Source organism: Pinus tabuliformis, chromosome 4_2 (genome assembly GCF_031772625.1).
Source record: "Pinus tabuliformis cultivar Carrire ecotype Pingquan chromosome 4_2, CPIR1, whole genome shotgun sequence".
Lineage (NCBI taxonomy): Eukaryota > Viridiplantae > Streptophyta > Pinopsida > Pinales > Pinaceae > Pinus > Pinus tabuliformis.
The window spans coordinates 653526400-653550713 of NC_142304.1; positions in this window are offsets into that span (position 1 = coordinate 653526400).

Here is a 24314-nt window from a genome sequence, read left to right on the forward strand (position 1 = left end):
CCAACTGTGACCTATTTTGATAATTAGTGTTGTATCAAACTCTCTGAGAATCCAATATTTCATGATAGGTCCAAGCACATCGACATCTGGTATCATCATCTCAGAGACTGTGTAGTGAGGAGGATCATGTTGTTGCAGTATATTTCGACAGAGGAGCAAGATGCTGACATTTTGACAAAGGCATTGTCAAAGTGTAAATTCGAGTTCCATAGAGACAGGAGTGGGCTGGTAGATAATCCCTTTCTTGTTGAGAGGGAGTGTTGAAATATGGCAACAAGAATATTCCAATTTGATTTGTCCTTGAATTAAATTGTGAATTAAAATCAAATTTAGTCTTAACAACTACTTGGAAATAATTAATTAATTTATTTTAAATTAATTAGTTGGAGAAATTCAAGTTGGAAGTCTTTCTGAAGTCATGCAAGAGTTATCCCTTAAATTAAGGAGATAAGATTGAGTTATATTTGAGTTGTAATTATTTAACTCAGTTTATTGAGTTAAGTCCAGTTAAACTAGTTCCAAACTATCTAAGGAACTAATAATGAGTTAATAGTCAGTTGATGCATTAATTCACTCAAATAGTGCTACTCCAGTTAACTGAAGATTCCCTCATCAGAAAATCATGCATGTCTATTCTAAGAATGACCCTGTTGAGATTAATGTTAAAGGATAGTGTACTATCAGTTGCATGTGTTTTCTCATGGAGAAAACTCATGCATGTAGTCAAGGATTTATTCTTGAGGATTACCCAGTTTTGAAGAGGGGTTTTACACTTGGTAATAGGTAAATCATTCAAAAGGAACATCATAAGGAAATAGGAGCTTGGAGTGTAGAGAGGAAGGCTTGAGAGAAGCCAAGATTGCCTGTGAGCATCTGTGAGGATTGTACTGAGCGCTAGCTAGCTGTGAGATCTAAGGCTTTCTATAATTCCTATGGATTTCCACCATGTATGATAATACAATAGTGTGGGGTTTTTAGCTAAGGCTTTCCCCAAAGTATTTTCACGTGTATTGTGCCATTGATTCTTCTTCTTCTGGTTATATTGTTGAGCTCAATCTTTAAGCTTCAATAAATTGATAGTAGAAGTAGGTTAAAATATTCATCTTTGATTTGTATTGCATTAGCGGGTTAACCTATCACAAGTTTTCTATAGGCGTTATATCTCCTGGGGTTAGGGTTTTGGTTTCCTAGGGTTTTATCTCAATGTTCAATAACAAATAGGCCCTTGAGCCTCATTATAACATATTTTAAAGGCATGTAGTTGCTACATGTTTTCTCAATGATAACATATCATCACCCAAGATTGTTTATTTCCATTCAGTTTGTAAGCATATTTCAGTATTGTGATATTAATGAAATGAAGTATTATTTCTGATGCATTTATGCATTTATGGTTATATATGTAATTTTTTATGTTCCTATTTAAGTTCATATCAGTGGTATCAAAGTGGTATGCTCGTTCTCTATTTTTATTTTCATGTCCCTAAGGAGGTCAGGGTTTAGGGAGTTAGGGCTCGATCTGGTGGAACCTTTTTAAGACCAAGCTCACAAACCCGGATGGCCTCCCATGGCAGAAGAAAAGAAAGATGAGGGGATAGAAGATCCTTTCAAAATATTGCTTAAGGAATCCCTCGAGTGATAAATGAATGCGATGATGGATAAATTTTCCCAGATCCTTCAATAACTACCCACAAGTGATGCATGTTCATCCAAGAGCCACTCTAGATGTGTCACTCCTTTTAAGGTACAAACTAACTTTGATATTTCCATATTTTAGGGCCTAATATATGTAGACACCGTAGATAAATGGTTGAATCTATTGGAAGTATAATTTTTAGTTCATGACACTTCCAATTGGGAAAAGGTTATTTTTTCACTTCTCAAAGCTACCCCACACGTCAAGGACTAGTGGGAAACCTACTTTGAAGAAAAGGATGAGAGTGAATCCTCACCGCTTTTAGTTGTGCCCACATGGGATTCTTTTTGAAATGCCATCAAGGAAAAATATTACCCTATCAAGAGCTATGAAGATAAATACAAAGAGTGGACCATGTTGGGGTAGAGAAGAGACCAAGATGTGTCATAGATGACAAATTTTCTCCATACCCTCCACACAAAGTTGGGTATCAAGGATTCTGAGTGGAATTTGGTACTCGAGTACCATGACTGTCTAGACAAGTATATAAAGGATGATATGGATTTTCTAGACATCTCCTCACTCGGCATGACATACCGATATGTTGTCAAGGTAGAGAAGAATTTTAAACAGAAGAATGGAGACTTTGGATATATGAATACAAAGCAAGAAATAAGTTCTCCCAAACCAAAAAGAAAATTCAAAATCCAAGGTGGGGTGACCAAGGACAACCCACTCAAGTTGTAATAAAAGAAAAACACCATGAATCCAAAGAAGGAGGTGGTAAAATGGTTTGAGTTCCATAAGAGCTACACACACAACACAGGTCAGTTTCAGGCCAGGTAGTCACTGTTGCCAGAGCTAACGACTTCTGAATCAGCCATAGGTTCTAACTCTGAGTCATAGCTTGAGTGGAGGGTGACAAACAGAATTAGATCATTGATGCAGATCCCAATGCCACCGTGGCCACCACTAAGATCCAGAAGAATGAGCTTGAATATCTAGAGGAGGGTGAATGCATCTTCCACTCATATATTTGGGTGAAGGGTTCTCCGTTGTAGTTCATTATCGACAACAGGAGCCAAAATAACCTCATTGTAGTAGAGGCCATGAAGTGGGTGGGCCTACTATCATTATCACATCTATAGTTGTAGAGAATCGGGTGGCTTTGCGAAGGACGTGATCTCCACGTCAATAAGAAGTGTTGCATTCCCTATAACATCAATCCCTTCATGGATGAGGTAATGTGTGATGTTGTTCCTCTTGAATTTTGTGACGTATTATTAGGAAACCATAAGTGCCATGTTGTATATTATGAGACCAGGAAATTTATTTTCCATATAATACGCCTAAGGAAAAGAAGAAGGTTGTGGCCACAACTTCAAAATAGGTCTCCACCCAATAGAAGCAACAAATGGACAAGGTTGTGGAGGCGTATAGGGACATTTTCACCTCACCTACAAGGGTACCTCTACACTGTCAAGTCAAGCACTCCATAGATTTCAACCCAGGAGTTCCACTACACAATGGACTGATATATGATGTTATGTTCCGGAGAATGATGACATTAAGAAGCAAATTCAGGAGATGTCTCATAAAGGCCACGTGAGGAAAACCTCATCACCTTATGGGAGACTGATTATATTGCTACAGAAGAAGGATGGGATGCAAATACTCTATACTGACTATCAGAGATTGCACAAGATCATTATCTAGAATAGGTACCCAATTCCACGGATTGATGACCTTTTGGAACAGCTCAAGGGTGCTAAATGTTTCACCAAGATTGACTTGAAGTGTGGATATCACCAGGTGGCTATCAATCCCTCCGATGTGTGGAAAGCTACCTTCAAATCTAAGGGGGGCCTTTTCGAATGGTTGGTAAAGCCGTTTGAGTTGACAAATGCCCCCTAAAACTTCATTAGATTGATGGACGACATATTACAACCCTTCAACATTCATTTTGGTGTATTTAGATGATATCTTGATCTTCAGCAAGAGTTCAGAAGAGCACGTCCATTATATTTGACAGTTCCTTCAAACCGTGTGACAATACAAGTTGTGTGCAAATTTGGAGAACTACACTTTTGGCATGACCCAGGTTCAATATCTAGGGTACATCATTGATGAGCATGGTGTGCATGTGGAGCCATCCAAGGTACAAGTCATTCAGGACTGGCCAACCCTAGCCACACTAATAGAGCTCTACAACTTTTTGGGCCTTGCCAATTTCTACCGCAGGTTCATGTTTGTGTTCTCTCAAATCACTTGGCCTTTAAGTCAAGTAACCAAGGGTAGAGTGAAAGAAAAGTTTTTTTGGTCTCAAACCCAACAAAAGGTGTCTGATGAGTTGAAGCATCACCTCTACTCTATATTAGGTCTCACATTACTAGACCTACAACAACCATTTGAGATTGACACAGATGCCTCTGACTATGCTATTAGTGTAGTTCTTACTTAGCAGGGGCATCCAATGTCTTACCACAGTGAGACACTTTCAAACATAGTCTGAAAGTATCTCACTTATGACAAAGAAATGTATTCCATTGTGTAGGCCTCCCATCAATGGAAGAATTACACTATGGTGAAGGAAATGGCCATCCAAACAGACCAACGACCCTTGCAATTCATATAGATACAAGGGAAGTTGTAGGATGATTTCCATCATAAATGGCCCACCTACCTACAACAGTTCCATTTGAACATTAAGTAGAAGAAGGGAAGCACAAATAATGTTGCAGATTTCTTCAGTCAAGGTGCTAATCATCGTGCTTGACTCATGTGGGCACGAGACTTTGGGTTGGCAACATCTGTACAAGAGAAATATAGAATTTAACAGCACATAGCACACACTCATGGAAGGGAAGAAAGTTCTAAATTTTCACCTTCAAGATGCATTATTGTGTCACGTTGGACACATCTGCGTTCCTTCAAGAGAGCATACTAAGATGGTTTGGGAGGTGCACTACAGTTGGGTTGTTGGACATGTTTGAGTAGAAAAAATAATGACGGTATTGCAGAAGTATTTTTATTGGTCGAAACTTCATCGGGTCGTTAGGAAGTACATTAGATCATGTATCACTTACATCATTGCAAAACCAACCATCAAGAAGAAAGGCCTATATAGTCCTCTACCTATTCCTAGTAGACCTTGCAAATCTATCTTGACGGATTACATGTCAAGCCTTCCTTCTACAAAGGATGTAAATTACTACTTTTTTGTGGTCATCGATAGATTCTCTAAGATAGCCCATGGCGGCATGCAAGAAGAATATCACATCAGAGGCAACTTCTAAGCTCTTCTTTGAGCTAGTGTGGGTACACCTTGGGATCACACAGTCCCTTGTCTTAGATCAGGACAATATATTCTTGAGTGCATTTTGGTCATATCTAGTCGATGTTGGATACAAAAATTAATAAGTCCTTGGCTTTGCATTCCCAAAATAATGGTCAAACATAGGTTATCAACAGGATGATCGTACACATTATATAGACGTACAACTGAAAGAATCCATGCACATGTGATTAAAGTGTCTCCTATATCCAACACAGCTACAAAAGAGACCTCCACAACTCAACAGACGACAACCACCTTCAGGTAGGGCTTGGATTTCAGCCATTATGTCCCATTGATGTGGCCATACAATTTTCAGCCACTTAGGTAGATTCAACTCACGTCCAATCTGAATCTGATAGGGATCACAAACTCATTGAGTGCATTAAACACATCTACCAGTAGGTCAATGATATACTAAATAGATCCAATTTTAAGTACAATCATGGCCATTATCAACATCGAGTGTCGCACAAGTTTGAGGTTGGTAACAAAGTTTGGCTACATTTGTAGAAGGAGTGCCTCGCTGGACCCCACCATAAGATTCACCCTCTCCATATGTGACATACACCATTATCGAGGTTGTCAATGAGAAAATATTCAAGCTTGAAATCCCACCATTCCTTGGTTTTCACCTAGTGTTCAATGTCGACCACTTTCAACCATACTTTCCAACATTGTTGGACACATTCGACATTCCAGAACAACTAACATGGAAAAAGATCAACCTGGACTGCATGGAACATGCCACAATTGACCATCTCATCAACACATAGATCAATAACACTCTCCAATAGAGGATCTAGCTATATCAAGTTGTGAAAGAAGGTCAACTCCTTCAACAAGGAAAGTGGTTCACTAGGGACCAATTTGAACAAAAATTTCCTCACCTCATGGAGGCTCTGCATATAATGGGGACCATTGCTTCCTAATGGGGGAGAACTGAACCAGGTGGATATTGTTGGCCACTCACCTATTCCAGCTAGACCTCCAGTTTGTTTCATCTATTTCCTTGTTTATTTCAACATTTGCTATTTTTAGCAGTTTTTCAATCCTTGAACTTCTGGAGCAATTTGACACCCCTAAATAATGCATTTTTGAAGTTTTTCTCACCTCAAATCTTGGATTAATCGGTGAGACCTTTCCAACAAGGTATCGTAAGCATCAAATGGAAATAATATGACCAAGTTACGACCCCATGAAGTTTGATACCTAAGTAACCCCAACGGGGCCCACAAACTCTTGGACTTACATCTCTTGGGATTAGGGTTTTGGTTGTTTATGGTTTTCTCTTGTTTTCCAATAATAAATAGGCACTTGGGCTTCATTTTAATACAGTTTAGAGGCATGTAACCTCCACATATCCTCTCAGAGATAAGCTACCATCGCATAAGCTAGTTTATTTCCATTTTGTTTGTAAGCATATTCCAGTATTCTGATATTAATGAAATTGAAGTATTATTTCCGCTACATATCTGTGTTTATGGTTATATTTGTAATTTGTTGCATTCTTGTTTAATTCCAGATCATTACCATTCTAAACTTCTTTAGAGATGTCACCGTCGAAAGCTCTAGTACGAGATCAATTTATAAGATAGCAAGTTGTCCTTACTGCTTCTTCCTGGAAATGCTTCTCCAAACCAAAATTTGACAACATACTCCTCACTTTCTCAATAATGGTGTGGTTCATCCTTTCTACAACACCATTCTATTGAGGATTACTAGCCACAGTCTTCTCATGCTTTATGGCAAATGTATTACAATATTTCTTAAATGCATTTGAGCAATATTCTCCACCATTATATGTTCTTATACAATTGAGAAGTTTGTTAGTCTCTTTCAACAACATGGAAACTTTGAAATATTTCAATCACTTCACTTTTAATTTTTATACGGTGGGCCCAAACCTTCTTCGGTGCATCATCTATAAATGTTAAAAAATATGGTGCTCCTCCTAATGGCTTATAAAATCATTATAAATTTGAATAATTTTACAATTACATCAATAAAAACTTTATAGTTTGCATATTACGGACTAGTAATATTTGCCAATGTTTTTAAACTTTAAGATAATTTTCCATCCTATTGACATTGCTAATGTTCGCTATATCAACAAGGGAAAATAACCCGAACGCAAGCCCCAATTAGGCCTACTTTTGTTTGGAATAGCTCGTTCTGACGAGTTTTAAGGGACCCTATAAACTGTTAAATGTGTTGATAGATTGCTTCTAGGTGGAAGACATCAATTAAATCAACAAAAATAAAACAGCTAACCTCTATGTGTGAAATCCTATCTATACTACTTCTAACCACTCTAATCTAGTCTTAGCTATCTCGGTCTATCCTGCAGTAGCATAATACAGAGGTTTAAATATCATATATATGTTAAACAGGAGCGTGATAAAGGAGATTAAAAATAATGTATAGATTCAAGTCCAAATGAGTCAATCACTGAATTCACAGCTGGACCAGACTGTATTAAAGCTAAATTTCAATCTAATCACTAATATAGGAATCCACATTCTTCTATGGACTTAAAACTTGCAACTGATGTTTAACTTAGTTTCAAATCAGAGACCATTCACAAGTTAACCATGAAACTTAATCACGTACAATTTAACAAGAGTAATAGTGAATTGTAAGTCATCAATATGCATAAATACAAATCACATTTACATTCATGCTAGTAATAATACTTTGATCCAAAACAATACAATGAGTCTGAAACTATGGCTCCTCCTTGAAACAAACAGTCCCCTTTATTCACAATAAATCAAAACTATTTTTCTCCAAGCCAAAAATCCCTTCTTGTTTCTTCGGAGGTAATACTTATGCGGCCTCGAATGACCATCATCCTTCCATGACAAGTTGAGGTCACCCTTGGTGGAGCGTTCCCCTTCCTGGGGAAATGGATGGATCTCCTTGGAACAGGGGAGGACTATGTATCATTTCTTAGCACTTGTGAGGAGTGGCTATCATTCTATCTTTTCTGTGAAATAAACTGAATATGCTCCCATCATCCCCACATTTGGCATGCCTTGTAATGTATATTGTGATGATGAAATCTTCATGGATTAGCGATGTCCTAAATGCTTCCAATGAACTGCAGGAGTGTCTTCATTATGCACTATGGTGGTCCGTCTCCCCTTTAGCAGAGAGTGTTTTGTAATATCGACACCGGCGGCATAGAGGTGACATCTTGACATTCAGTGCCTTCATCTGCGGCCGGATCCACTCAAACTCGTGGAATGTACAAGCAATGTGTGGGGTTCCGACCAGGAACGGTTGCGGTCAGACCCTTAAATGCAACACTTTTGCATACATGGCTCTTCGAATCCCCTCCCACATCCTTACTTCTCACCTGCGAGGATAGCTATCGTTAGCTTGATGATTGTGAACAATAAAACATAAAAGTTCGATCAAACGTAAATGTTGTGTTCATTCATTTTATAAACTATGGAACAAGTGTGAAAAGGATTTATGCCCGATACACAGTCAACATACAATTTCTTGCTCAACCCATAGGCTTGGCACAACTTTCAAGGGCTTCTTTTGATCGCAATTGGGTATTGGCCCCCTTGTGGATCACAGTTCCCATGCCTTGCACTTCCCTAATGCGTAATTATACTATCAGGACTCCATGGGCCCATCCATACTGGAAACCCGATCCCTTTGTTATTTCGAAAAATTTGGAAAACACATGAAAACATAGAAAATCTTGCCCTGATTGCTCAAGTCGAACCTCAAATGCTATATATTGGAGTCTATAAATATCATCAGGTCCAGCCTATCACATATCGCAATATGCACAAGCCTGTGGCTCCGTTGATCGCGATATGCGATAGGGCTTCAGAACGGATTTTATATATATATATATATCGTTTTTGATATCTTGGCGGGTCCGTCATATCATTGTACGTATTGTGCATAAGGATTTAGCTCTGCCGATATGCGATATGCAATTGGGGGCCGGACCTAATATTGTATACAATGCGGTTCGTAGTGTCATTGGGTCTAGAGGCCAGGGGCATGCCATATATGTATATAAACCTTGGACATAGGCTGATTGCAATATGCGATAGGCTTTTGGACTCCACAGTGTTGTGGGGAAAAATGCCTATGCAGGACGATCCTATCCACCTAAGGTGTGACAGTACCTTAGCAACAAAAGAATACAGCTACTTCGGTTTCTTCCTTTATGAAATGTGAAAGAGAGGAGATTGGTAGACTTACCGTCATCTTCTGGTTGTCCCTCGATCTAAATCCTCTCCTCTTTGCGTGTCCACAACTACTTGCCTCCTCGCTTGCTCAAGAGAACAGCTACTTGATTCCCACGAGATCACAAGAGAACAGCTACCTGTGACAAGAAAACAGCTACTTGCGACAAGAGAAGGACACAACACAAAGGCAAATATACATATTCATAAATGATTCAGGATTAGAAGTAAATCAAATATACTAATGCAAATCATACAAAATACACCAGCATATAGGAAAGAACCAAGAAGCTTTATTGATTGATAAACAAGGTTCAGGAAGAGATACAACCCATAGGGCTCCAACCCAGCATCTCCTTCCCAGCAGAATGGAATTCCTTCTTCAGCCCCTTTCAAAGCATAAACACCCAATGATCCAACCACAAACCAACAGCAATTCTTTGCAATCACAACATTCCCGCCTCCCTTGACCTCATGGAGAGAGATCTATATATAGGAGTTTTGGAGAGAGGATGAGTCAGCTTGAGGCTGGTATGAAACTGACTAGTGTCCTCTCCCTCTTCAGTTCTTGAGTCCACTTGGAGGTTCTTGCTTCCACTCGGAGATTTGGAACCTCTTACTCATCACCAGTCGAATTCCCTGATCCAAGTGTCATTTTGGAAGCTTCCTGGGTATTGACACCTTGAGAAATGAGCCTGCCACTTGTCCAGTTACGCTCAGCGCAGGTAGCCTTTGTTGCAGTTGACATTCAATGCAGGTAGACAGTGGAGCAGTTGACATTCAGCGCAGATGCTCAGTGGAGCAGTTGACATGATCCAGAATTGGCCTGTTTTTGAGTGTTTTCAGGTGGAGAACTTTTGTGAACTGCTGTGGTTTGCTGGCCTTGTTCCTCTAGGGGTAGGAACAACATATTTAGGGACTTTGGATCCCTTGATTATTGACATTTCATGCTCAGTGATGCAAGGCACAAAAATGTCTATAACAGTTGCCCTCTAAAGTATGAGGCCGTTTATCGGGTGAAATGCTTTATCCAGGGGAGTCCGAAGTTCATCCATTTGCTGGGAGGAGACCTGTAATAAGATACAATACCGTACATTATGATTCATACTGCTTTCATGATCTAGCTGAGGTGGACATTCCCATGCTCAGCTTTATAAATACATTTTGGTACATAGAACAGACGATCGTCTGACGGTAGACTGATAATTCTGGCGAAACTATCATCCTTTGAGTAGGATGATCATCTGCTGCAATGATGTACATGTCAAATGTCTTTATTTTTCCTGAATATATATCGCAGCCCGGATGGATGAAACTAGATTCGGGGTCTTCAAACTCGTTCGATCTTCACTCTAAGTACAAGTCGATCCATGTGAGAATTGCGCTGAAGTCGAACATGGAAAGACATCGCTTGATTACCGGTCAATGATGTAAACCGTTAACAAGCGTGAGAGGAATCACCGATAATGATAATGACCCTCAAGGTACTGCAGTACAATTCACGTGGTGTGAATAAAGGACTTGGTGTCGAACACCACGCAAAATCTTCTGGTCGAAGGTCATTGATGTATACCTGTCGTCGGAAGTGAGAAACTTGCCATTGAGGCATGCAAGCTTCAAAGTACTGAAGGGGTTGTTCCTAGATCAACTTCTTGGATAATGAGCTGATGTCGACAAGAAGCGATCCGTCAAAGGAGGGCCTTAATGAATCCCACATCAGTGACACGGAACGGAGCTAATGATTTTAATGGAGGTGAGAATGATCTGTGACATATGATTCAGGGTGGCGGTCATGAATGGATGAAGGATAATGTATGGCAGTGGATGGGACCCGGTTGACTCTTTCTGAACGACTTCTCTTGAACATATGGCGACACTGATGTGATGGATCGGTAGCATTACCCCAAATATGGATGGTGTGGTGAGACCATGGTGATGTGACCGGTGAATGAAACAACCCAACCCGATTGTGGTATGGAAGAAAAGTGTCATGTTCAAGAGCGACCTGCTACCATCAAAGTTTTCTTGATTCTTTCCCAATTTTTACCCAGTCATTTCTGACCAGTAACTCTTTATTTTTGTCAAGCTTGAGGAGGATAACATATGCTTGTTCTATAACCTGCCCTTCGGGCAAGCCCATCGCTATATTTTAACGAGCCTAGTGATAGTGAAACTCGTTCTCGTCTAAAGACAAGTTTGTCGCTATTTAGTGATTTTAACGAGTCTAACGACAAGGAAAACTCAGCCCTTTTCATTTTTAGAGAGTCTGAAAAGGTACATAAAGTTAACTCCAAAATTCCTTTTTCGTCATCTAATCCCTTAAGTCCGAAAAAGTATAAAACAATACAGAAGGGATGAGTTTTCGGTATTTTTAACGAGCCGAACAAAACAAGCGCTCGATCTTTTTGTGCAATAATCCCTCAGGTCCAAAAAAGATTAAAATCTAGAGGAGGGATAGCACTTCCGGTCATTTTAACGAGCTGGAAGGCCAAAACTCAACAATCTTTTCATATTTTACGAGTCAATTGAAAAGAGCTTAAAGAAGACTCGTCTTTTGAGGAACGAGTGATGAACAGGGTTAGCAGCAGATTCCAGGTACAGGTTGGAATTTTCCAATCACGGCAGTGTCACAAGGATGGCTAGGTGAAATCACTCTTCGCAGCTGTTCCTCAAAATGGGTAAACAATCATATGGAGGTAAACGATCAGCCAAATGAAAAGTGGAGGTGACGGTGCACAAAACACGACCAAGGCTTTTATGGTTGATCAGGTTACATACTCAAAGGTTATTTACCGGGATTGGTTCATTTTTTAACGAGCTTGAATGCGCCAAAACACTGCTCAATCTTATGTTTATTTTTTAACGAGCATGAACTATGTGCTAAAACTGCTCGGATCTTGCGTTTATTTTTTAACGAGCATGAACTTTATGCTAAAACTGCTCGTTTATATGGTCAGATTTTGATTTTTTACCATTATTAGCTTTTCTCTTTTCAAGGATAGTACTGCATTTTCAATTGCTGCATCAAACTTAGTTAGAAATACATAATATGAGATAAAACCCTAATATTTTGCTTTGAACTACGTAAAAAGCCATTAAAAAGTGTTTTTACCTCTCATTTTACCATTTCATTTGAACTTGGTTTGTTGGAGCTTTGGAGGTGCCTCTTCCCCCTTGATTTTCACCAACTGATTTCGGGAGATTCTATGGACGATTCTCGGCGCCGTCTAGACCAGGTAGGAGCTAAACCCTAGCTCTTTCTTTTCATGGTTTCATTTTTCCATTTTGTGCTTGTTTTCCAGTCTTTCTGAGCCTCAGGGGTTTTGCCAGGGCGCCCTGTCATCAACGCAGGTTGTCCATTCGAAACCTGCGTTGAATGTCAAGCTGCCTTAAGGCAGCCTGACCTTCAACGCAGGTAGGACACTGTCTACCTGCGTTGGGCTCAGAAAACTGAGTTTTTAGCACAATTTTTGATGAAATTTTCGCCAGTTTCTCATCAAATCCAGGATCTTACTCATTCTCTTGTTTGTTTTGCAGGAACCTTTGAGCAAAATGTCCCTTACATGGCGAGAACGAGAACATGAAGAAGAAGATATGATTGCTCTCCATGACCCTGTCACGGTGAACGCGCTGCGGAACTGTGGCCTGCTGAAGTTCTTCCGTATCTCTAGCATGAGAGCACAGATTTCTTTACTGCAGTACATGCTTGATGCTTGGGATCCCATCAACCAAGTATTCCAGATTAGGGGAAAATCCATCCCCTTGACCATCGTAGACATTTACTTCTTGACTGGGTTGTCAAGGCGGGGTGCCCCCATTTCTTTGTCAGGTTCGGCCCGGGGGAATGACTCCGTGAGAGACTATGTTCGTCAGTACTGTAGGGAAGGTTCCCAGCCGAGCAGAGACGGCAAGGTCGTTATCCGTGAGATTACTGACAGGTCACTCAGGTCCATTCTGTACACTATTGGTAGGATGGCCGGTAGCGCATCTCTACATGTTGCCAACAGGTCTTATGTGCAGCACGCCTTGGAGTGTCTCCAACCGAAAGTATTCAACTGGTGTGATGCAGTACTTGTTCAGATGAAAAGTCAATTGACCAAGGTGAAGGACGGGAAGCTGAAGAACTTTGGATTTGGTTCTATCTTGACTGCCTTCGCCTTGGAGAAAATACCACTGATGCAGCCTCAGTATATAGCACTCGACTTGCCTTCTCCGACCGAGCCACGCATGCAGAGATGGGTCGATCACATGTCTAGGCATGCTGGTCAACCTCAGATTACTTTCACTGATACCTTCTTCAGGTGGTTCGAGCGCCAGGAGATGGTCTTTTCCGAGTATCCATATGTGGGTATGGATTTCCGAGGCGATCCGGATTTGGTGCTACCGGATGGCGAGCAGTGGGGCGCTATTGGTAAAATCTTTGACCATATCACTGTTTACTGTTTTTATTCATAATGTTGCTGTGCTTTATTCTGTCAAGACTTTTAATCAAACTCTTGGGTGCATGCAGATGTTGGTCCTGTTCATCCAGCAGTTCGTCCGAGACCGCCATTTGCTGCCCCGGTAGTGGAGCCTGCTGGGAGAGTTATTCTTCGCGACCTTGACGTGGCTGAGACCCTTACAGCTGTGTAGGAGCAGGTTGAGAACCTTACTCTCGGTATTCCGGATGTACGGATCGATGAGTTACCTTTACAGTTGCAGCGGCATACTACTGGTGTGCCTAGACGATGGACTCGTCTCTTGCGCATGATTGCACAGGTCGTGACGTGCTATCATGAGCACCACTAGGCTAGGGTGCCCCCTAGCACTTTTGAGTTTTTGGGTCATGCGACCAATTTTTGTCTTGGTTACAGAACATTATGTATAAACGATAAACAACTTTTATATATTTTGATTTTCGAGGTTTATTCTGGTTGATTTACATGATCCACTTGCATAACATTGATGATGCATTTCTTTTTATAAATGTCGCAAATGTCTATCTAATACATAGTTTGCTAATGAATCGGTTAATGTGTTTAAGTTCCTGGAAATATGTTGGTATTGAATTGAATCAAACTGTCTTTCCAAAATCTTAACCCTTAGAAACATTCGATAAATAGCTGGATTGCGGACAGAATATATACCATTGAGCTATAGTATCACAAGCTGTGAGTCTAGCCTAACGATTAGTCGGCGTATACCATGGGCGATGGCATTAGAGAGGAGTTCTATCAACGCACTATACTCAACGATATTATTCGTTGATTGCCCAATACACACACCTCTGAAACTCACTAACTCGCTGCTTGGATCAAAAATGGCCCAGGTTGCGGAGGATAGATTCCGCGAACTACGACTCGCTCCGTCAGCATATCCCACACATGTCTCAGAAAAGTTTAACATCTGCAACAAATGAAAAAAGGTGGATTACTCGACCGAAACAAACACTTTAGCGAAAACAAAATACAACAAAAGCACTCAGGTTACTATTTAGGCATAGTAACGCTTGAGGTACAACCCGTTGCGGGGTTGCACCAGTGGGATTCCGTCATAATCCATTAACTCATAGGCTCCTTTTGCTAACACTCGTTTAACAATATAGGGGCCCATCCATAAAGAATTAAATTTTCCTGCTCCCAATTTATCGGATTCTTGGTCGTAAAGCAAGACCAAGTCACCTTCTGAGAAGACACGAGGTTTGACATTTTTGTCGAACTGCGCCTTGACTCGTTTCTTATGAGCTTCGTTGGCCAAAGCGGCGTCACGACAGGTTTCATCCAATTGGATTAATTCCAAGAAACGGGCCTCTTCTTCTGAAGTTCCGGGGAGGAGGTCAATTGCGAGTTTAAGAGACGAAATTTCACACTGGATTGGTAAGACTGCCTCCAGGCCATACACCAGTTGGAACGGTGTGAACCCAGTGGCATTTTTTACTGACGTTCGGTAAGCCCACAAGGCCGAGTACAGGATTAGGTGCCACCTTCTTTTGTGAACCCCGATCATCCTTTGCAACATACGCTTCAGGACCTTGTTGATTGCTTCAACTTGTCCGTTGGCTTGTGGATAATACGGGGTAGAGCTGTCGTGAGATAGCCCTAGCTTGGCAGCTAATTCAACCATCATGTGATTGTGAAAATGCGATCCATGATCTACAACTATAGCCTGCGGTACGCCGAACCTGGCGACTACATGATTGAAAAAGAAAAGGGCAGCTGTTTCACTAGTGTTATCTAATGTAGGCATCGCCTCGGCCCATTTGGTAAAATAGTCAACGGCGACTATAATATACCCATGCCCCCCGGTCGAGGTGGGGTTACATTGCATGAAATCGATGCCCCATTTGGCGAAAGGCCCAATAGCAACTATTGGCTGTAACGGTGCGGGTGGTCTTCTAGTTTTGCTATCAAAAATCTGACATGCATGGCAACTTCTGACTGCGATTATGCAATCTTTGAACATGGTTGGCCAGAAGTATCCTGCTCGTAAGATTTTTTGTGCTGTTGCATATCCAGATTGATGACCCCCGCACGCACCTGAATGACATTCATTCAGGGCTTTTTCGGCCTCCTCATGGGTAAGGCACCTCCTCAGAACTGTATCGATACCACGACGGTAAAGCGTATCACCGATTATCATGTAGTCTTTAGCTTGGTATCGTATACGTTTCTGTTCATAACAGGGACAATATTCGATACCCAATCGGTTAAAGGAATGGGGTAGATGAAACCAGCATGGAGAAGTTTCTCAACTTCTGCCTTAATGGCAGCGGCTTTCTTGGGGTGCACCTGCCGAAGCCGTTGCCTTACTGGTTTGACATCAGGATACATTTTAATTTCATGTTCAACAATACTCGAGTCAATGCTTGGCATTTCATCTTATGACCAAGCAAAGACATCTCTGAACTCGTGAAAAAGAGCGTTATATACTTCCAGTTCTGAAGGGGAACAACCTTTGCCAACATAAATATTCTCTACAACATTTGGTTTAGTCGAGATATTTATGGCTATAGTGTCTTCAATATTGGATAGGTTTCGCTCGGAATCCACCGTATTTACAGTATTTGATAGGAATTCAAAAACTGAAGGGTGGTAAAGGTCGTGTTGAGTATCTTCTTCATACTCTGGAAGAAGGGAACGATGGTGGTGATCATTCCATGGTGCCCCCTCAATCAACATTGATTGTAAGATTCCTTCGTCAGTCCCATGTACTTTTGACCAAGGATCTAATGGGGTACCATATTCTCTAGACCTATCTACCCAAACACTTGACGAGCGTTGATTTGGGTTCGCCTCCCATGCCCGAAACATTGATTGCTACAATATTTCTATAGGGCTTGGGGGCAAAACCATTGAATGATCCATGTCGACTTTGTCTTCTGCGACCTTCGTGGAAGATATCATGTTGCAGGTTGCTACAAATGGTATATTTCCTATATAGATAGGAGGTGGTAGCGCGAAAGTTCCCATCATTGTGGGGTCTTTCAATAGGCCTACTCCAATATCTTGAATTGAATGGTCGCTCCCATGGATCATGGGAATGCTTCCTGTAACTTGTGAAGCATTAGGGAGGAAGTTCTGTTGGTCGACGATCGTAATCCTTCCTTCAAAAGGGAATGCGATCTTCCTAAAATAAGTCGACACTACAGCTGCCATGGCATATATCCATGGTCTTCCCAGAAGGATGTTATAGTCAAGATTGCCATCGATGACTTCAACATCAATTTCCACTGTTTTTCCTCCTAGTTCAACTTTCAAGTTATTTAGGATTCCGTACGGGGTGTACGTCCTTCCGTCGAATGCTTTTAATGTCGTCGAAGATCGCGACAAGGTTGGAGATCCAAGAGTTTTCCAGCAACTCATCGACATGATACATGTAGATGCTCCCTCATCAATAATTGTTCTGTGAATAGTTTTGTTGAGGGCTTTCACTTGAATAAGGAAAGCTAGTTGAGCTAGTAACTGAGGATCATATCCTTTGTGGTCAAAGGATACAAGATTGGAATCTTTAGGATCAACCCCACCAATAGCCGATAACAATGCCTGCCTTTGGGATGGGCAATTTTGTAGTACCTCAAGAGTCGACATAGCGGATGGCAATTGGGCCAAATCTTCCACTATGTTATAATGCTGCGCCGCCCTGGCGCGAGGATTAAATGTCGACTTGTGTACTACTCCCTTCGGCAGTTTTATTGTTAATTCAGGAATGATTGGTGGGACAACTTCTGTCGAAGTTGTTGTCGAGCTACTCGGTTGATCTTTACCTTTTTCGTTCGACACCGGTGGATTCCCGTAATCTTTGTTCCTTGTCGAAATCAAAGCATCATTTTGTTGCTTAGAGATCAACATTAGCACTTGTGACGGGGAAGCATTTCCACTATCAACCATATTTTGACCTGGATTTGGAATGGATCAGTCAACACAGCTGAGGTTTTAGAACTCTTAAAGAATTTCTTTAGCTCAGCTCTTAACGGACAATCTGTTGTCCGATGATCCTCCTCATCGCATATTTGACAAGGAAATTTCCTATTTCCAGGAGGGTTTGAAGAAGTTTTTTGAGGGGATGACTCACCCTGTTTCTTCTTCTTCCCTTTGTTTTGCTTCTTCTTTCTTCCTGGTTGATTGGAATTTTTGCCTTTATCTACTGATACGGCATTTATTTCCGAAGCAAGAATTTCTCGATTTGCATTTTGATTCGAAGTCTTACGGGCTTTCTTAGACGAATCCTTTGTCGACTTTGCGTTTGCGGTGCCAATCACACCGTCACCGGCATGAGAGTCACTATTTGATCCAGGAGGAGGAGGAATTGAAAATTCCGGTCTAGGGGCATCAGGTATCTTGTCATAGAGCGTGCCAGACTGAGTATACACTAAGTCTAAAAACTGTGCACGAGCAATAACCTACTCCTCCGTTATGACTCCCCCCTTGGCCACATCTTCTGTTATAGCAGGAAGTAGCGACTTTATAAACCACTCAGCTAATAGCTGATCTGGAACATAAGTCTTCACCATTCTGCGATGACGACGCCACTCATGTATATGATCGGATATATGTGTGGCCGTCGTCTGCTTGAAATTGGTTAAGATTTCTGTTCCAGTTTCATACCTTGTAGGTAATTGAAAATGGGTTAAGAAAGTCGTGGCTACGGAACTGAAATTGTCGAAAGAGGCTCTAGGTAATTCAATATACCATTTAGTCGCTGGACCTGTCAATGTCCTCTGAAAAAGGCGAAGCCTTATCGAATCATCGTTCAAGGTGTTTGACGAACACCACAGATGAAAAGTCATCACATGATTCGACGGGTCTTCGCCTGGATTTCCATTGAATTTAGGAATGTCCGATGGAAGCTTGTGAGGAATCACTGGCCACCAATGGGCATAAGCAATTGGATCGTTCGTTAATCGGTGTAAATCTGGTAATTCTAAAGTTGCCACGAATGGTAACTGTTGATTCAGGTTTGGCGAGGCGTACCCAGGATACGATGGAATCGCCTGAGCAGTAGGCCTTTGCATACCAGCATAATGTAATTGATGTTGGTATGACTGATACGGTTGGTGGACTTGACCACTGTAAAGCGGTTGGTTTAAACCGTTTTGAATATACGGTTGTCCACTATTCGCAAAGATCTGCTGCTCAGATCCTTGGTACACCTGCTGGAATTCTGGTTATTGGTATTGCACCAGCCACGGTTGTGAAGCCATGTTCTGCTGTGATATACTAACCGACGGACCAAGATGTGGGGTAATTGTACCCGTTTGGACCTGTGTCGTCCCGGCAGTTGGCGATTGTGGTTGTGTCACAGGGTCAAGGGGCTGTTGCATTACAACCTGAGAGATCTGAGGTTGACACACAACAGGCATCGTTTGAACTTGCGACACTGTTACAATAGCTGGCGTCGTCGGGATGTTCGACATAGGTACACATTGTTGCATAGAATACACAACTCTTGGCTGTTGGGGTAGCATAGGTACCCAACCACTTGTCGTAACTCCAGTATAACCTGAATACGGTTGAGAACTGCCGTATGGGTATCCTCCCGGAGGGGGTAATGAAAGGGCATATTGCCCCCCATACGGTAGCAATCCGGAACTCAAGGGTATGGTTTGCCCTTGGGGACTGGATGGCCCAAATTGACCTCCATAGGGATCAATTTGTCTAGTTTCAACATAAGAATTACCGGATATTATTCCGGAGGAACAAACTAGAACAGACCACACTGTCGAAATAGTCCCTGGGTGGACTCCTTCTAGCTGTTGCGAGCTAGTTGGGACAGATGGTATACCGGAAAACATCGTCGGAGTGGCAGCAGGGGGTTCTGCTGTCGCCGTGTCATTCGACACAGTCCTAGATGTCGACGGTTGCTCAGACATTTTAAGTCTATCCAATAAATTGCCTAGCGATTCTACAGGAACTTCCACTGGTGATGGACAAACTTCTGATGTTGCAGGAAAAAGAGTGACCCCTACTCCAAAATGCGTTGGAGTACTTGCTTGCGGGTCCTCTACAATTTCCTCTATCGCAATCAAACCAGGTGGAAGAGGAAGACCGTCAGGTCCGTAAAAGATTTCTGGTGCCGAAGAAGGGGTTGTTTCGACAGCGACAATTGTTTGAGGAACAATACTCTCTGGACCGGTTACAGATGGAACTGGTTCAGTAACGCAAGTACTTGTTCTCAGACTAGGATCAGTGTTACTGTCCCTTTGTGGCTGTTGAACTTCTTCAATAGAGGCAGGGTTTCCAGAAATGTTTGGAGTAACCAGAATCTCAGATGTTGTTGGAACAGTTGTTCTAACTTTAATGGGAGATTTTGAACCGGTTAAGCGAGTTCGCTTTGTCCGTACTGTTTTCGATTCCGGAGACAAAGACGGTTGACTCGCAAGCCTCCGCGAACGACGGGGTTTCAATTGACTTTCTTCCACGGTTGCGGATTACTCGATCAACTAAAATACAAAAAGGGAAATTATGTTTCCGAAATGAATGAATTTTATTAGACGCTTTTAGACACAAATTGCTTTTTCAGTTTTAAAGAGTCGAGAAAAATCTAAAGATGACTCTAGTCTCCTTCGATGTTTTAACGAGCCCGAAGTGAAAAATGCTCGGATGGAATTTTTCTGTTATAGAGTCTGAAAAAGGCCAAAAGGAACTGCTCTGGAGATCTAGGCAGAGGGTGTGCCAAACTTTTCGCAAAACCACAGAATACTTTTTACGGTACGGGTGGTCGATCTTCGTGAATGATGTGTTCACTGCATTGCGATCAGTAGGGTAGCCGACACGGCTTCCTAAGGATAAAGGATATATGCCTATAGGGGTCTCCCAATATATACGCGACGGTACGTGGGAGCACAAGTCCGTATTAGCGCTATCGTCCCTCAGGAGGAATCACCCACCTTCCTCGAGATTGACAGTCACTAGGTTTAACGACACCGGAACGCGTCTCTACCTAGACCTCTATGTTGTGCGTTATGTTGCAAAGCGTTGATAGGTTCATTCAGTTTATTTTAATTTGATCTTTTTTTAAATTTTGTCTTTCAGGATCACCACGAGATGTATGGAACAATTCCTAAATGCAGTCTAAGATGATAAGCAAGCTTTATAATCTTTCAACTTTGAAAATCCTAGCTACTAAGGGAAAAGAGAGCGACTATCTTTTCTCAAAGAGCAATCAGCACACTCTAATGCACTCTTCCTAAATCACACACGCAAACTTATCAAAATGCAAATGCACAATGCAGGTGTTTGTTTTCACTTTCTTAGTATAAACGCCTACAAAGAAAGCTTTTTGTACAAATTTGAATTTGCTTTTAAATGACTGAAAATAAACAAGTTTGCTTTTTCCAAAATCAGCAAGGGTAGAAGAGATTACAATCACTTTGCGATTTTTCGAAAGAAATACTTGTTTCGACACTTAAAAGTGACAAATTCAAACCAATAAGCAAAAGCAAATGTACAATCAAACTGTAAACAGCCAATGAACTCTCTCCTAAGATCACAATCAATCAATCAATCAGATCTGAATCAAGGGCTACAGGATGATTATTTCGCCTATGCACAGGAAAACTGTAAATGACGCCACAAACACATAAAAACACTTACAGTCTTTTTGTACAAAAATGAGGTGGAATTCAAGCAAAGAAAAGGGGTTATCAGATTGGTACCTATGCTGGTAAAAGGCTGCAAAAACAGAGATCAAAACAGGGCAAAAGACAGCAGAGAACCCCAGCTGCACAAGGCCACACTGGTTCAGCGCAAGTCTAACACTGTCAGTTTGACATTCAGCACAGGTAGCCTTCACGGGACCTGCGTTGAAATGCAGACTGCCTTCACAGTGTCTGCGCTGAAAGGAGAAACTCTCGTTTCTCTTAGGTTCCGGGTCATAAAATGCTCAAAAATCAACTGTTTCAGGCCAAATCAGAAACACAAGCAAGGTATAAACAGAGGGATGCTTTGAGAGGGTACTAAAGACTATCACAAAGGATCATCAAGTCATTTGTGAGTCCATTGTTCAGATCATAGACAAAAACCCAGTGAAGGATCAAAGCAGCAACATTCTACTTTGCAAAGTAGTTCGATTGTTGCCGTTGAGTCTATGAAGTAAACAATGATGTAAACACAAACCAAATGACTAAAACAAAGTTCTTCCCCAGCGGAGTCGCCAATTTGTTGTGGGGAAAAATGCCTATGCACGACGATCCTATCCACCTAAGGTGTGACAGTACCTTAGCAACAAACGAATACAACTACTTCGGTTTCTTCCTTTATGAAATGTGAAAGAGAGGAGATTGGTAGACTTACCGTTATCTTCTGGTTGTCCCTCGATCTAAATCCTCTCCTCTTTGCGTGTCCACAGCTACTTGCCTCCTCGCTTGCTCAAGAGAATAGCTACTTGATTCCCACGAGATCACAAGAGAACAGCTACCTGTGACAAGAGAACAGCTACTTGCGACAAGAGAAGGACACAACACAAAGGCAAATATACATATTCATAAATGATTCAGGATTAGAAGTAAATCAAATATACTAATGCAAATCATACAAAATACACCAGCATATAGGAAAGAACCAAGAAGCTTTATTGATTGATAAACAAGGTTCAGGAAGAGATACAACCCATAGGGCTCCAACCCAGCATCTCCTTCCCAGCAGAATGGAATTCCTTCTTCAGCCCCTTTCAAAGCATAAACACCCAATGATCCAACCACAAACCAACAGCAATTCTTTGCAATCACAACATTCCCGCCTCCCTTGACCTCATGGAGAGAGATCTATATATAGGAGTTTTGGAGAGAGGATGAGTCAGCTTGAGGCTGGTATGAAACTGACTAGTGTCCTCTCCCTCTTCAGTTCTTGAGTCCACTTGGAGGTTCTTGCTTCCACTTGGAGATTTGGAACCTCTTACTCATCACCAGTCGAATTCCCTGATCCAAGTGTCATTTTGGAAGCTTCCTGGGCATTGACACCTTGAGAAATGAGCCTGCCACTTGTCCAGTTACGCTCGGCGCAGGTAGCCTTTGTTGCAGTTGACATTCAACACAGGTAGACAGTGGAGCAGTTGACATTCAGCGCAGATGCTCAGTGGAGCAGTTGACATGATCCAGAATTGGCCTGTTTTTGAGTGTTTTCAGGTGGAGAACTTTTGTGAACTGCTGTGGTTTGCTGGCCTTGTTCCTCTAGGGGTAGGAACAACATATTTAGGGACTTTGGATCCCTTGATTATTGACATTTCATGCTCAGTGATGCAAGGCACAAAAATGTCTATAACACACACACACACACACACACACACACACATATATGTTGTGGTTTATAATGCCATCGGTTCTGGCCCTTATGGCATTTGTTATGCACCCAGATTGAGTGCGATAAGCGAAAGAGGGATGGTTTATGTATTTTTCGAAGGGTTTCCTTTGTAAAAGGATTATAATAGGACAATGATGCGATGAAGGATTTTGGAATCTGAAAAAACCTTGATGAGCATATTAATGAAGGGCTTAACAAGTTTATATGTGAGGGATTTGTTAAGGGGCTTTCACCATTTGTGAATGGAAGATTTCGCTCTTCATAGAGTAAAATCATTGGGATGAAAAAGATCATTGAGATAGATGATAGATCAGACTTGTAGGGGACCCATTCAAAATTTTCTATGAGAGCATGTTTTAATAGGGTGGTAGTTTTGGCCACAACACATCCTTAAAATGTTCCCTGATTTTAGGGAACAAGTAGTAAGGACCACTTGCTATCTTAAAAATCGATCTCCTACTAGAGCTTGGGATGGTGGCATATCTAAAGAAATTTAGAATGGTAATGATCTGAACTTAAAAGGAATGCAACAAATTACAAATATAACCATAAATATAGAGATGCAACAAAAATAATACTTCATTTCATTAATATCAGAATACTAAAATATGCTTACAAACATAATGGAAATAAACTCAATTGAGCGATGATAGATTATCTTTGAGAAGATATGCGGAGGCTACATGGCTGTAAACTATGTTATAATGAGGCTCAAGGGCCTCTTTATTATTGAAAAATAATAGAAAACCATAAACAACCAAAACCCTAATCCCAACAGATGTAATGCCAAGAGTTTGTGGGCCCAGTTCAGGTTAGTTCGGCAACCAACTTCACAGGGTCATAACATAGTCATATTATCTCCATTTGACGCATCAGATACCTTTTTGGAAAGGTCTCCCTAAGTAATACGATATTTGAGGTGTAACAGACCTTGAAAAATGTTGTTTAGGGTGTCAAAATTGCTCTGAAAGTTCAGGACCGGGAAAACAACTAAAAATAGGAAATGATGAAATAAACAAGGAAATAGATGAAATTGATAGGAGGTCTACATGGAATTGTGCAGAGATGTTCACAAAAGAAATCTTGTCAGAGAATCTAAAATGGTGCTTAGCTTCTCTTGGCTTATAAGGAAGGTGATGAATATTTTCGGCATGATATATCAAGAAATTTTTTATCAAGGTGGAGATTGTTAGAAGTTTACAACTATTTCCCTATATTCTTGGTGTAAAAGCTAAAATCGGTTCCTTTGTTTGGGTTGTTTTTCCTAATCTAAGCTTTTGGAAAAACATATAAATGGAACAATTTTATTTTATGTGAACAATTTCTTATGTAACTGCTTTTTTTAGAAGCTG